General features: G+C 38.6%; 1 protein-coding gene across 1 annotated transcript in view; it reads left to right on the top strand.

The window, feature by feature from the left end:
* The window catches only part of FHIP1A (FHF complex subunit HOOK interacting protein 1A), a 262,975-nt gene that overhangs the window by 77,113 nt on the left and 169,898 nt on the right, over positions 1 to 15,964 (top strand). The window contains exon 2 of the mRNA XM_061192540.1: positions 1,420 to 1,546. The gene's annotated coding sequence lies outside the window, so the exon portion shown is untranslated. The remainder of the gene's footprint in view (positions 1 to 1,419; positions 1,547 to 15,964) is intronic.

Genomic DNA, 15,964 nt, shown 5'->3' with positions numbered 1-15,964 from the left:
ACCTTAACCCATCTAAAGTTGGGGAAATACTTATAAATACTTCTAACTACATCAGAACAAGTTGCTTCTTGTTTCTTGCTTTGCGTAAGTGATCGTGATCGTATGTAATTACAACATTGTACTCTGTTTTTTCTTTCTTCTTTATGTGATAAATGGCGTTTTCTCACTTTATTAAAACTCAAAATTTTCTGACAGCTGTCAAAATTGTGGTTAACTAAATTATGTCATTTTGTCTTATTTACTTAACTCTTCTTCCCCAGTTATTGGGCATTTAAATGGTTCCCATGCTTTAACTTTAAGTATAGTATTTTGTTTTCTTAAAAAGTGTTTTTTTCTTGGTCATTTTCTCTAGCTTCCACCTGTTCTGATCTAGAATAGCGGCTTCTCATGGGGTTTGTTTAGCATTTGCATTAGCTTCTGCCTTTTGTGCTCTAACTGCTTGGGGTTAGTCTCTTTGCTGTGCTTTCCGGGACACCTCTTCTCTGCACTATTTATCTTAGGTGGGATAATTTCCCAGCCTTCTTTAAGCTCATGTTTTTCTGCTTGTACAGTAAGGATTAAGCCATGCATTTGTGTTGTGAAACTTATCTTCCCAGTTAGGCCTGATGATATGAAATGTGTGTCTAAGACCAAAGTAAACTTTACCCATGGGATGGCAGAAAACTAAACTTTCAACTATCAGTGTTTGGATAGGTCAGAGGTACCAGGGAATATTTGGGGAGTATCACACTTTTTAAAAAAGCAGGTTACGAAAGTTATCTGTGGTCCTCTCCTTGCTATTTTATATTTTGTTGTCCTTATAATATGATGCTGCTGTTGCATGGATATGGATTTATTTAGTTTCACATTTTTTTCTCTTCTAAAAGAAGTATATAATTACTTACCATCTCTTGGAGGACAGAAGAATCCTTCTCTACTTTCTGCTACCCAGTGGGAGTCTTTCATTTCTGGCTAGCATTCAGAATTCTAAGTAAAGATTTGATTTTTGCATATAACTTAAAAAAGAAATATTTATTTATTTATTGATCTGGCTGTGCTGGGTCTCAGCTGTGGCACGCAGGATCTTCATTGCCCCGTGCGGGATCCTCATTGTGGCATGCGGGATCTTTAGTTGCGGCATGCAGGCTCCTAGCTGGGGCACCCGGGATCCAGCTCCCCGACCAGGGGTCAAACCCTGCCACCTCCCCACTCCCCCACCCCCCTGCCACTGGGAGTGTGGAGCCTCAACCACTGGACTACCAGGGAGGTCCCTTGTTTATAACTTTTTTTTAGTAATAAGTGCAATCTGAGGAGAACCCACTCAGTGTACAACAAATGGTGGTAAATATGGGGGAGAAAAACTGGAGAAATTTAGATTGGGTTTTTTGCAGTTTATCAGTGATTCTGGGGCTTTTTTTTTTTTTTTATTCCTTTCTGTAGATTTTGGAAGTCTTCTTCTGGGAGTTGCCAGCAGTGCCAAGTGTTGGAGAAATCTTTTCTGCCCCTCTGATAGAGTGAAGTGAGCAAATGCAACCTAGCAGAAGGCTGGTGAAGAGAGCACTCACAGGTAATGTCGTCTTTTCGTATCACTATTGAGATGTGTTCAGTAATGTTCAGTAATAAACTTAAAAAAAAAGTAAGCGTACTTGAATTGACACATGCAAGTGTTGACAGAAGAAAAATGCACAACCTGGAAGTTTCGAGTTAAGTTTTATTTGGGGACCTTACTGAGGACTATAGGCCAGGAGACAGCCTCTCAGATAGCTCTGAGGAGCTGCTCCAGAGAGTTTAGGGAGGAGCCAGGATGTACAGGCGTACTGGGCTGGAAAAAAAATGTAGTTGAACATCAAAAGATAACTGCTAATCACAAAAACAGACATTGCAAGTTAATGATTTTAGTGCTTTTCTATGTATGGGAAGATGTAAGAATCTGGGCTGAATGGAATTATTCCCTAGATATGCATCTTAACTATCTAGGGCCAGTATCCAAAGCACAAAATGCTTCCTGTTTTTCTCTATCCTGAATTCCCCTCAGGCGTACCATCAGTGGGGGTGGGGTGGGATGCTGCAGCGGCTGATGGCTTGGTCCTTGTTTACTAGAATGGCAGCAACATTCTTTGTTTACTGGAATGGCAGGCAACATTACCTGTCCACAGAGGTGAACATTATCTTGTTCAAAGCAGTGTTTCTGAGAGGCTACACTCTCTCCTCTTCTCAAAACATTTAAACATTTTTTCTTTGGGAACTGCATCTTGACCCTCTGGTAGCATTCTTTTAAACATCCTATTTCCTTTCTTTTTTTTTTTAAAAACAAATTAATTGATTAATTAATTAATTAATTAATTTTTGGCTGCGTTGGGTCTTCGTTGCTGCACGCGGGCTTTCCCTAGTTGCAGCGAGCGGGGGGCTACTCTCCATTGTGGTGCGCGGGCTTCTCATTGCGGTGGCTTCTCTTGTTGCGGAGCACGGGCTCTAGGTGTGTGGGCTCAGTAGTTGTGGCTCGCAGGCTCTAGAGCGCAGGCTCAGTAGTTGTGGCGCACGGGCTTAGTTGCTCCACGGCATGTGGGATCTTCCCGGACCAGGGCTCGAACCCGTGTCCGCTGCATTGGCAGGCGGATTCTTAACCACTCTGCCACCAGGGAAGCCCCTATTTTCTTTCTTTTTAAACTATATTGGAGTATAGCCGATTAACAATGTTGTGATAGTTTCAGGTGCACAGCAAAGCGACTCGGCCATACATATACATGTATCTAAACATCCTATTTTCTGTGGTGGCAAATCTCAACCCTGTGAGGGTGTATTTGGGAAGTAATCTAAATGTCTTCAGAGCTACGGAATCTGGGGAGTTCTAATTTTGATCAGGAGCAATAACGTAATGAAACCAGTTTCTCTTTTTATAATTTGTATATGTGTTTGAAGGCTTATACACTGTATTGAAAGTTAATTCTAGAAAGAGGTGACTCTTAAGTTTCAAACAATGGTAGTCTTGTTAAAATAAGTGATTAGACTTGTAGTTTACAGAGAAGCATATGCTATTTATTTGTATGTAAATATTGGTATTCTTTCTTATTAAAATTGATCAGTCTATCTGTCAGTATTGTAGAAAGGATTCCTATGTTTATCAGGTTGAATAAGATGAGAGTTAACTTCCTTATAAGGTATACCTCTAAGGCACTGTAATTAGCATCTTATTAGAGGTGTGTTTTGCATTGTTTCTCAAAACATTGTTAGAGTGCTTGTTAAAAAGCACATTGAAAATTCAAATTAGTAGGCCCCCATCTAGTGTATCAGAATCTGAATCAGAGTGCTAGGGGGAAGGGTTTGGGAATCTGCATTTTACAAGTAAATACCACCCAAGATTGACACCCCCCAATGCAATAAAAGCATACTTCTACCTAATCTTTGTGTTTTTGGTTTTAAAGGTGTTGTAATCACCTTGATTTTTGCTTTGAATAAAACAGTGCCAGCATTTTTAGTATACTGTTGTGACACAGGATTATGTTCTCAAATAGCTTATTATTAGATCAAATTAAGAATGTAACTGAATAAAACTATACTTTGAACTTTATGTCTAAATTCAAAATGGATATATTTTTCATTGGATGCAAATGGATAAATCTGTTTTTTAACCTCTAGATGCCGAATACTAAGTTTTTTGAAATATCTTTATGAAATATCTTCTTAATTTGCCAGTAAGTCATACGTCAGATACCTTATTCAGATGGAGGGTAAAGAGTAATGGGGTAGTGTCGTGGTCCGAACGCAGGTTGGAAAAGAATTTCCAGACACAAGGCAGAATGTAAAGAAGATAGAATTTATTAGAGAGCAGGTTCACTGCCAGAACAGCGGGCCGACTTCCTAGTAGTCTGGGAGAGTCGAGCCCAAACATGTGCTATTGATCAGTTTTTATAGCCAGAAAATAAAGGAACGGTCCAAGGTGAAAATTTCGTTTACTGATTGGTTGAGGCACATATACCTTCCTTCTACAGGGTGGAAGTGGGACAGGGCAGATGCCTTTCCTTATTTGGGACAGGTCCCGTCGCCCAGGTGGGCGTTGCCCAGGTGGCCTCAGGAATTTTGTAACCACCGCAACTTGGTGGGGAGGGCGATTAAGAGTCCGGTAGGGGGTGTGACGTTGAAACTTTTTCAGGCAGGGTCGTCCTTTGTCCTTGAAACACCATTGTCCTTGGAGCACCACAGGTAGGTATTAGAGGCCCCTGGAGTCTGTGCTATGCTACTCTAGCATCCAGTCAAGCATTTTTCAGTAAACATTGTGATGAAAGCTTTGCTGTGCAATTTATCATTCAAACAGGTGAAATCCTTTCTTTATAGTGCTCTGAGATTTTATGAAGCTCTTTGAATACCCCAAATGAAATGGAGTATTAACATTAAGTACTAGACTTTGATAGCATGTTATTTTCATTACCATGTACATTCTTTAGTAACCCTTCCTATAAAGTTATTAATTTTACAGAATGTAAGCTTTGTGTATAAAGTGTGTTATTTTTTAGATATTTTCAATTCTACAGACTATACCTTTACTTTCAAAGATATATACAATATTATAGCATTCTGTGCATGTTAATATTAAGAGATAATACACTTTATGTAAGATAAAAATGTGACTATAGATTTATAAGTTAAGTCTATTACAAGAAAATATTTCATTAAGTTTATACTTAAAAAATTGTGTTAAAATACACAACACAAAATTTACCATTTTAACCATTTTTAAGTGTATAGTTCCAGTATTGTTAAGTATATTCACATTATTGTGCAACCAATTTCCAGAATGTTTTCATCTTGCAAAACTGAAATTCTGTACCCATTAAACAACTCCCCATTCTCCCCTCCCCCAGCCCCTGGCAACCACCATTCTACTTTCTGTCTCTATGAATTTAACTCTTCTAGATACCTCATGGAAGTGGATTCATACAGTGTTTGTCTTCCTGTGACAGGCTTATTTCACTTAGAGTAATGTCCTCAGGGTTCATCCATGTTGTAGAATGTGTTAGAATTTCCTTCCTTTTTAAGGCTGAATAATATTCCATTATACCCACACGCACACATACACACACACATGAATACACATACACACCACATTTCGTGCATCCATTCATTCATTGATGGACATTTGGGTTGCTTCAACCTTTTGGCTATTATGAATAATGCTACTTGTACATGGGTATATAAATATCTGTTTGAATTCCTGCTTTCAGCTATTTTGGGTATATATCTAGAAGTGGAATAGCTGGATCATATGGTAATTCTATTTTTAATTTTTTTGAAGAACGACCATAATGTTTTCCACAGCAGCTACACCATTTTGTATTCCTACCAATAGTACACAAGCATTCCAGTTTCTCCATATCCTCACCAACACTGTTTTTTTGTTTTGTTTTGTTTTTGATAGTAGCCATCCTGATGTGTGTGAGATGATATCTCATGGTTTTGATTTGCATTTCCATAATGGTTAGTAACTTTAAACATCTTTTCATATGCTTGTTAGCCATTTGTATATCTTCTTTGGAAAAATGTTTAGTCAGTGTCCTTTGCCCATGTTCTAATTGGGTAATTTGTCTTTTTGTTGTTGAGTTGTAGGAGTTCTTTACATATTCTGGGTATTAACCCTTTATCAGATGTATGGTTTACAAATATTTCCTCCCATTCTGTAGGCTGCCTTTTTACTCTGTTAATTATGTCCTTTGATGCACAGAAGTTTTAAATTTTGATGTAGTCCAATTTGTCTGTTTTCACTTTTGTTGTCTATGCTTTTGGTGTCTTATCCAGGAAATCATTACTGAGTCTAGTATCATGAAGCATTTCCCCTATGTTTTCTTCTAAGAGTTTCATAGTTTTAAGTCTTATTTTAGGTCTTTGATTCATTTTGAGTTAATTTTTGTATATGGTGTAGAGTAAAGGTCCAAATTCATTCCTTTGCATGTGCATATCTGGTCTTCCCAACACTATTGCAGTGAAGTTTGTATTTTTAAAGACAGTTTAGGATAAGGAAAGGACAAACAGACAGTCATAATGTCACTGTTGGATCTATGTAGTAATTCCCATAAAGTCTCTTGCTTCTAATTAAGAATATATTTCAGAAACAAAACGGTATTGCATAGATTTGAAGCTCACCTTAGACTGAGATTTAATAATTGTAGGTAAGCATAGAGCCTATGTTTAAGTTTTATGTTAGTTATTTGGTGAGCAATGACTTATTATATTTGGAATTTGATGATGGTAAACTCTGAGTTTTGGTCTTCAGGTAGGGGTGTGTGTGTGTGTGTGTGTGTGTGTATGTCTGTCTGTGTCTGTGTCCTGTTATAGGGCTTGGCCAGTGAGAGATCCTCTAATGTCTTAGGAAGCTTTAGTTTCAAGGCCATAAGCAGAATCGACATTCTTATGATAAAGAATAGCCTGTAATGAATCCTGGGAAAAACCTAAGCCAGCTTGAACCATTCATCTGTCTGGGTAGCAGAAGTTACTTGGATCCTGTTTTTGCCTCTTAGCTCTAAATAGCAGTATATGTGTTGGCAGAATGATATTTACACTGGCTTTGAAAAGGTCAAAACCAGATATTGTGCCTTTGGAAGTGAGGTTGTTTTGGGGAAGACAGGAGGGTGTTGGGAGTTGGGTGGGGAGAGTACAAAAGCAAATATATGTAACAAAGAGGAAAGCCTGGGCAAGGATACTTAGAAGGTAGAGGGAGCAGCTTAGCTGGGTGTAGGAGTAAAATGGATAATGAAAGGATCTAACACTTAGGTGTATTTCTTTGGAGGAAATGACAGCGGATACTAGAGGTAGCACAGTAAGAACCACAAGTGGAAAATGGGTTTGAAAAGAGGTGAAGACAATATGATGTAAAATGTGCACGACAGTCCTGAGGAGATGCTGTCAGTGGGATTCATCGTTATGGATTTTGGATGTGTTCTCAGAACAGTGAGACAAATAGCAGGTAGACAGAGGCAATTACAGATATTCTGAGCTGTTGAGAGAATTCTATATTTGAATGTAGTGTTTCAGGGCTAAGGGCTGTCTATATGAGAAAAGAGGAGCAGTTAGAGTAGCCTTGGAATGCTGTTCTTTCTAATGTAATACCAGAATGTCTGAGTCATGCAGAACTGAGGTGGTGAGTGAGGAATGTTTCTCTGTGGCTTCCCTGGCTTTGTGTGGGACCAGTGGGAAACCATTTTCAAAAGTTGTTTTGAATTAAAATTTAGCCTCAAGACTGTTTTGGGATGTTCTGAGTAAATAACACAAAAAAGATACTTAAAAACACCTTCTTACAGTCAAATAATCAAACCAGCTGCCTAATGCTGTCATTCTGAAATTTGTTCATTCTGCACATATCTTTTCATAATTTTACGGATTTTAAAAATCATGACCTGTCTCTACCTTGTTTTGTGAATTTAGTCTTTTTATTTATTCAGTCATTTTTGTCTCTTCTCATGTTCCCTGACCCTTATAATTTCATTCTAGCTTAGTCTGGGTCTTTTCCAGCTTTCTATGTCTCTTCCAATTGACCAGAAGGGCTTAGAATACATGTATGAAGTTTATATTTTGTCATGTTTTTCTCTTTCATTTTCAGCATCATTCCTGAAATACCCTGCCTTTTCTTTAAGGGTCCAGGCTGCGTTGAGTTGATGTACTCAGAGAAGAGTCTCTAATGACTAGTCCAGACCAGAGGTTTGCAAAGTGTGGTCCCCAGGTGAGCAGCAGCAGCCTCACCTGGACGCTTGTTAGAAATGTGAATTCTTGGGCTGAATCAGAAACTCTGAGAGTAGAGCTCAAAAATTTGTATTTAGCAAGCCCTCTGGATGACTCTGATGCGTGTTAGAGTTTGAGAACTGCTCTAGATGCTCTCGTTAGCTGTGTGCTGTTGTCCAAGCCATTCATTTTCTTTAGCCCTTGGTCTCCTGCTCAGGCAGATCAGGGCTTCCCAAATGTTGGCGTGCACGTGAATTGTCTGGTAAGCTTGTTTAAAAAATTTCAGAAAGTGGTACATTTTTCCTAACCTCATACCCTGAGATTCTGACTCAGTGGTCTTGGATGACTGAGTTATCTGCTTTTCAGCAAGATTTCCTGAACAGTTCCCATATCTACGATCTGGACCAATGGCTATCTCTGTTTCCTCTAAGCCCCAAAGTGATGTGATTTAAAGTGGCCTTTTTGTGTTCAGTAACTGAAAGCTTCAGGGCCAGAACTTTATTTTCAAAATGCAGTTTGCATTATTTTTCAGTGAAACCATTATGTTCTGCTTTCTTTCCTTGAAAAATGTGATTCTTTCTTGGCTACTCAGATTACTATATGAGATTTTTCGCAGGCTTATTCTCATTGGTAAGGCAGTCCGCTCACTAAAAGAACTCTCTGCGTCTTATAAACTTGGAGATTTCACTATGTGGTTCTTCTAGGTAATTTATAAAAAAAATTTAATAAACTGTAAATGCTGGTTCTTAGGGAATACTATTTTTTATTGAGATCTTTTTGTCCCTACCCTTGATTTCCAATCTCTCAGCTGATTCCCTGTGCACGATGGTATGTCGCCCTTATCTCACTGTCATTCATGTTTTTGTTTCTTTAGTTTTTATGGTACAGCTTTATTAGAATGATTTTTTGTGAGTCTTCCTCTTGTCTCTGTGACTGCTCCTTCCCAGTCTGTTTCCCTCTGCCTATCCTTTGAATGTCGGTGTTCCCTAGGGACTGCCCGAGTTCTTTTCTCCACATCTCACTATGCGCTGTCCCCTTGGGGCCTGCTTCTTCCTGTCTGCCAGGTCCTTGCTCAGATGTCTCCTTAGCACCACCCTTTATAAAGTAGCATCTGACACTCACAACTCTCCTCTGAGCTGTAGCCCCATGTCATCGGCTGCCTCCTGGATGTCCTGCAGGCAGATTAGGTTAACATATCCGAGCTTGAACTCATCATTCTTCTCCCCTGGAATCTGCACTTCCTCTCGTGTTCTCCATCTTGGCGAATGGCATCACCATCACCCTTTACATGGCTAATACTTATCCAGCATCTTCTACGTGCCAGGTCCTGTTCTGAGAACTTCCGTGTAACTCCTCACAAAATCCTTTGAGATAGATTTTACTATTATTCCCACTATACAGATGCAGAAACTGAAGCACATGGAGTTTAAGTAACTTTCCCAAGGTCACAAAACCATTATCTGGTAGAGATGGAATCCCAGAGCGAGGAATCTTAATCATTGTGCTCTGCTGCCTTCCTTTCTCAGTGGCCCAAGCCAGACATCTAGCATTACCCTTCCCCTTGTCCTGGACGTCGGCTCAGCCTTCTGCAGTCCACCTACTTAGTCTCTCTTCAAAGCACACTTCCATTTCTCTGCATTCCATCATAAGTATTCTAGTCTGGACCTCCTTCATCGTTTGCCCCCACTGTTATAATGGTGTCCTCTTTCCATCCATTTCTTTATATTACTGCCAGAGTGTTATTCTTCCTAGCAGTAAATCTCATCATGACAGTTGCATCTGCCAGACTAACCCTCCTCGATTGGTCATCCAGTGTTGGGCAAACCCTCTATTATCTACTTCATTGTTGAGCAAGCCCCACCAATTTGGAGGAACAGGACAATCCCACCATTTGAAGAATCTCGCCATAAGGAAGAGAGCTGGGAAGAGTCTTTGCCTCTTTTGGTCCTTAATTTCTATTTATTTTAATAAAAGAACAATACAAAAAAGTCCAGAGTCTGGTCTGGCCAGAGAGGGAGGACATCTGTAATTTTGGGGCCCCTAAGAAGCGTGCTCTCCCACTCCAGTTCTGTGCTCCAGCCGTAGTAAACTACTTGCACTCCCTGTAATATGTCACGTTCTCTCTGCTTCCTCTGGGCCTTTGCATATGCTCTTCCCTCTTCCTGGAGTACTCTTCCCTCACTGCCCCATTTGCCTGGCTAACACCTTCATCTCCATATTCAGGACTCAGCTTAGATTTCGTTTCACCTGGAAAGCCTTGTCTGATCCATTTGCCTTCCAACCAACAGGTTGGATTAAATGCTTCTTCTTATATGATGTCATAGCATGCCATTCTTTCCCTACCATATGACTCACCAAACTTTGTTTTAATTGTCTGTTTCGGTTGCTTCTTTTTGAGTGGTAACTAGAAGCTGCCACACAGCTTAGGATGATTTCCTCTTAAGTGGTCACAGGCAGTTTTAGTAAGTAATTTGCAGAACAGTACGTCAGCACTTAACAAAATGTATATATATAAAATGTGGATTTGAAAGGAGTCTTACAGCTTTTTGTTTCTAGCCACTTTACATAAAATTAGCAACTTTTTTGGATGTTTTAGGAGATTTAATTACAAGCATCTAAAAAATCTAAATAATTACTTTCATGAATCATTATTGTTTTTTCAAGGTATTTGCGCTTGTTGATTTAAGAGTATACCTTCTTAAAGGCTCATTGAGATGTACCCTAGAATCTGCTGGTGGGAGTGTAAATTGCTAGAACATTGGCAATGATATTAAGAAATCGAAAATCTAAATTTTATAAATTAGATTTTTTTGAAAATTTAATGACTTGGGAAAATGTTCAGGATGTAAAATTAAATGGAAGGAGCAGGAATCAAGATTTAATTTCAAGTCATTAAATTCTTAAAAAAAAATCCAATTTTAATAGTTATCCTTTATTCCATTATAGGGATGTCCCGTATGTATTTAATCCTTCTCTTATTATTGAACACTTTGCTTGTAGCAGTTTTTCACTCTTAGAAATAATCTTCAATGAAAGACTCAGTACATTTTTACATAACTTTGTTTAGATTTCTGTTTTTATTTTATTTTACTTTTATTTATTTATTTTCTGACCATGCCACATAGCATGTGGGATCTTAGTTCCCTGACCAGGGATCGAACCCACGACCCCTGTAATGGAAGTGTGGATTCTTAACCACTGGACCACCAGGGAAGTCCCTAGATTTCTGGGTTTTTATGATAGATTTATAAAAGAATGAGCAGAAGACATTAAAAATATAGATCTCTTATTTGTTGAAATCTTTTGCCAAGTGTGTGTATAAACACACATATATTATGCTTCCGACTTAGTAAGATTTATGAAATTATTCGAAAGTATAGAAAAAAGACTAGGAAGAAATATATTAAAGCTTTAAAAATAGTTTATCTCATGGTGGTGCTTTGAGTGATTTTTACTATCTTTATATTTTCTCTCTCTATATATTGTTGGCTATATATTGCAATGGCTCTATATACTGCAATGGCTATATATTGTTTTTATGATTTGAAAATAAATTAATTTGAAAATAAAGACTATGCCTTCTGGGAATTCCCCTGTGGTCCAGTGGTCAGGATTCCACGCTTTCACTGCTGATGGCATGGATTCGATCCCTGGTCGGGGAACTAAGATCCCGAAAACTGTGCAGTGTGGCCAAAGAAAAAAGAATATGGTAAGCTTCTGCTTTGCTATTTAGAGAGTCAGCATCAAAGGAGAATTAAAAAAAATTTTTTTTTGGCCACACCGCTCAGCTTGTTGGATGTTAGTTCCCCCACCAGGGATTGAACCCATGCCCCCTGCAGTGAAAGCACCAAGTTCTAACCATTGGACCGCCAGGGAGCTCCCAAAGGAGACATTTTAATGTTGATGTTTTATCAAAGAAGAATGAACACATGGCAGATATATCCTATGAGGTTAGACATGTTTTACTGCATTTGTTCAGAGATATTTTCTCCATTTTTCCTAGTAATTTAGACCTTGCCTAATGGAATCTAGTAAATTGAAATATACAAGGTTCTGGGTCTTTTTTTTTTTTTTTTTTTCTTCTCCGTGGTATTTGTTGTAACTGTTAAAAACAAGAGTACCACATAGCTTAAATTCTCACATTCAGTAGCTGGATTGTAGTATAACCTTTAGATAGTCCTAGGGTCATTTTTAGCATGTCATCATTTCCAGGGTAATCCTGTTAATATATGAGTACATATTTGTTTCTAGAGGCAAAAGCTGAGAGGATTGTGGCACATGGGGGTTCATGTAACTGACCCTTAAGCAAGATAAGGTGTTCCAGTGACCTACTTCATATTCATAGACACTGTAGCCTGGGATAGATTAATTTTAGAGATGCATTCCAGAATGTTAGATGAAGAGAGAGAGAGTATGAAAAAACATGTTAAACAGAAACCAAAGTAGTGTCAGTTAAAAAACACCAACAAAAGCAAACTCCTAAATCAATGCTATATAGTTGGGGATTTGAAGACCAAGGGATGGAAATGCAAGGTTTGGGCTGTGTTTAGAGGGGAAAGGGCAGATTTGCAGGAGCATTTTGAGCAGTTTTCCCCAGGCTATTGTGAATTAGCTTACTTTTCTAACGTAAAAACATATGTGGACTGCCACAAGATTCTGCCTCTAATTCTGTTCTTCCTCCTTTGAGAAAATAATATTGATAGAAAGTTACCAAGGCCCAAATCATAGTTTAACTAAATCTGTATTTTGTTGAATATAATACTATATGTATACTGTCTGTATCTACTTGGAAAGTGGTATTTAGTCTGAGGTAGAGCTTGGCAACCAATGAGCAAATCTGGCCTGCTGCATTTTTTTATGATCCACCAGCTAAGAATAGTTCATACATTTTTAAACGGTTGAAAAAAGACAAAGAAGAATATGTATATGTATTCTTCGAAGCCGAAAATATTTACTATCTGGCCCTTTACAGAAAATGTTTGCTAACCTTTGGTCTAAAGCAGTGGTTTCAATGTCTCAAGACAGTTTTGATTGTCACAACCTGGGGGCGGGAGGGAGTGGAGGGGGTTGGAGGTGCTACTGACAATCAGTAGGTAGAGGCCAGAGGTGCTGCTAAACATCCTCAGATGCACAGAATGGCCTCTCAAGACAAAGATTTAACTGATCCAAGATGTTGACAAAGACTCTTTCCTTCCCAAACTTTAGTTGGGCGCCTCCAAGCCTTCTTGTTTAGGCCTCACTCAGCCTTGGCCCGCATCCTGTCTTTGGCCTGCCTAGCCCAGTTTTAGCAAGAATTCTGCCGAGTCAGTTTAGTGAACCCCAGCACCGCCAGCTTTCCATACCAGATCACCCTTGATATCTGATCAAATTCCTATCCCCCACCCTTGATGTCTGATCACCCTGGCCTGTGTTCAGCAAGACTCCTGTTAGGTCAGTTTGGTAAGAATCCCCCGACCCTTGATGTCTTGTCTTAGTAATTTTCCATCTCCTGACCCCCTCACTCTGATTGTTAGTATAAGTTCCCAGCTGTCTTTGTAGTGTTTAGAGTTGAACCTGATCGCTCTCCCCTATTGCAACAGTGGACATCCATTGCGATAATCCTGAATAAAATCTTCCTTACTGGTTTAGCAAGTGTCAGAATATTTTTTCTTTAACAATATCAGTAGTGTAGAGGTTGAGAAACCCTGAGCTAAAATAATATTTGGTAACATTTGGTACGTGTATGAATTCAGGGACCACCTCTGCAAATGACTCTACAGCAGTCCCCTTCCCCTTGTGTTTGGTACTGGCTCTGTTCCCTGGGTATCCTTAAGAGTGAAATAAGATTGACTCTGTATAGGGGCATTTCATTATCAACCTCCCTTTCTGCCTAATATTTTTAAAATTGAATTATAATTGACATGCGATATTAGTTTCAGGTGTACAACGTAGGGATTTGATATTTTTATACATTGCGGAATGGTCACCAGGATAAGTCTAGTTACCATCTGTCACATACAGAGTTATTACAATATTAATGACTATGTTCCCTGTGCTGTACCTTACATTCCTGTGACTCCCCAGTATTTTTCTATCTGTTAGAATCTTCATTAAAATATGAAACCTTGCAATCTTCAAAGTAAGAAGCTAAAAGGCAAATGTATGAATTTGTTAAAATAGTTCAGGCCACACTGTAACTGCTATCCAAGCCATAGCTATTAATAATAGTGTTTATTTTTCTTGGAGTTAATGACCTAACGTAGCCAAATGTATTTTTAGGGAATTCAAGGAAATCTGTTCAGACATTTCCAGAAAGAAAAGTCTAATTCTTTGAAATACCTTAAATCAGAGAAGGATAAATGAAATAGCCAGCAGTGTTAAATTATATATTTTTCAAATAGGTTACCCACCATAGCCACACTAGCATATCCCTTTATGTTTAAGGTATTTTTAGCTGACAGAAGTTGCCGAGGCACTGAAAAGGACCGCTGCTGCCTGGGTACCTATCAGGGATGTTGGTTAAAATGGCACTTGGTTAAATAAGTTTCACTGTGGAAATAATTTGCTGAGGAACATGAGGATGAAGCTCCCTATGGGGTTTAGTTTTGGAGAAGACAGCAAAATACATGGAGTTTGAATTTTGGTGATACTAGCAGTACTAAAGGCAATATAAACACCCAAATTTAGGTTAGTTGGCAGAATAATTTGGCCATTTATGGAGGGGGCAGTTTTCCTTCATTTTGTTCAATAGATATGAGTTCAGGAGATTAGACATTTTTATAAGTATAGTTATGCTATTTAGATGTACAGAAACATTTCCAAATGAAATTTGCTTTACTAAAATGTGAAAGGAAATTCCTAAAGCTTTATCTTTGTATTTTATTGGCACTAACCTAAATTTTTTATATGTGCGTTTTTGATCAAGTCACCTGTGTTAATGTGTGTGTACACATATATAAAAGAATGTAATTATGGCATAGAAAACACATTTAGGAAAGAGATTATGGATTTCTTTTTCCAAATGAAAGTATAGCTCCTTTCTCTGAAAATAGTTTTCTTTAAGCATACCAGAAAATCTGAGCAGCATTCTGCCAGTAGCTTTTTTAAGGGATGAAACAGATGCTCCATTGATCCCTGATATGGTTATTTATGTGGCTGGTTTTCTACACGAAGGGAAAAAAGTTTGATTAATTACCATTAACTGTGACATATCCTGTGGGTAATGAATTTTTTGTGTGTGTGTCTATTTTCTCCCCTTTTCGAATAAATTGGTGGCTGTGTAATAGGTTTCGGTAAAACAGTCTGCCAGAACACTTAGTGGAAAATAAATGCAGCCTCTGCAGAAACATAGGATGGCAGTGTTGTCATGTACTTAGGTGGTGCCTGAGAGATGTGGTGTCCTGCCACTGTCTGCAGGATCTGAATCTTCAGGTCATTTTCTTGGGAGCTTGTGTCGGTCCTGGTGGTGTCTGTGCATCCTAGAGGTGGCTACTTAGACTTGGAGCTACAGTCTGTTGCCATGAATACCAGTGGGAATTTGAAGCGCATCCAAGATTAAACCTGTGGCTTTGATTTCAGTAACTCCCACTCTTGACTCTTGTCGCTCAGGGTATCATTGCTGTGATTCATTAAATTAGTGCTTCCTAGTTTGGAGTAACAATGTAATTTGATGTGCTTCTGCACATTTTTTTCTTATTTGATTTCTTTAGTACTATACAGTAGGTAGGCAGGTGTCAATTATGATAAAGTAAGTTTTAGTGACTTGTCCAAGGCCACTAAATAGTATGAGGCAACCTGAAGCTCAAACCCAGGCCTTCTGTACCACATGCTTTTTTATACATTGTCGGATTTGATTTCCTAATGTTTTGTTTAGGATTTTTGTGTCTATGTTCATGAGAGATGTTGGGCTATAGCTTTCCTTTCTTACAATGTCTTTGTCTGGTTTTAATATTAGGGTAGTGCTGGCCTCATAGAACAAGTTAGGAAATATTCTCTCTGCTTCTGTCTTCTGGAAGAGCGTATAGAGAGTTGGTATAATTTCCTCCTTAAATGTTTGGTAGAATCTACCAGTGAACCCATCTGGGCCTGGTGTTTGTGTTTTGGAAGGTACTTAATTATTGATTCAATTTCTTTAATGGATATAGGCCATTGATCTATTTTTCCTTGTATGAGTTTTGGTAGATTGTGTCTTTCAAGATATGGGTCCCTTTTACCTAGGTTATCAAATCTGTGGGCCTAGAGTTCTCCATAATATTCCTTTATTATCCTTTTAATGTCCATGGGATCAGTAGTGATGGCC

Source organism: Eubalaena glacialis, chromosome 5 (assembly GCF_028564815.1).
Source record: "Eubalaena glacialis isolate mEubGla1 chromosome 5, mEubGla1.1.hap2.+ XY, whole genome shotgun sequence".
Classification (NCBI taxonomy): Eukaryota; Metazoa; Chordata; class Mammalia; order Artiodactyla; family Balaenidae; genus Eubalaena; species Eubalaena glacialis.
This window is presented reverse-complemented; position numbering and strand designations above follow the sequence as displayed.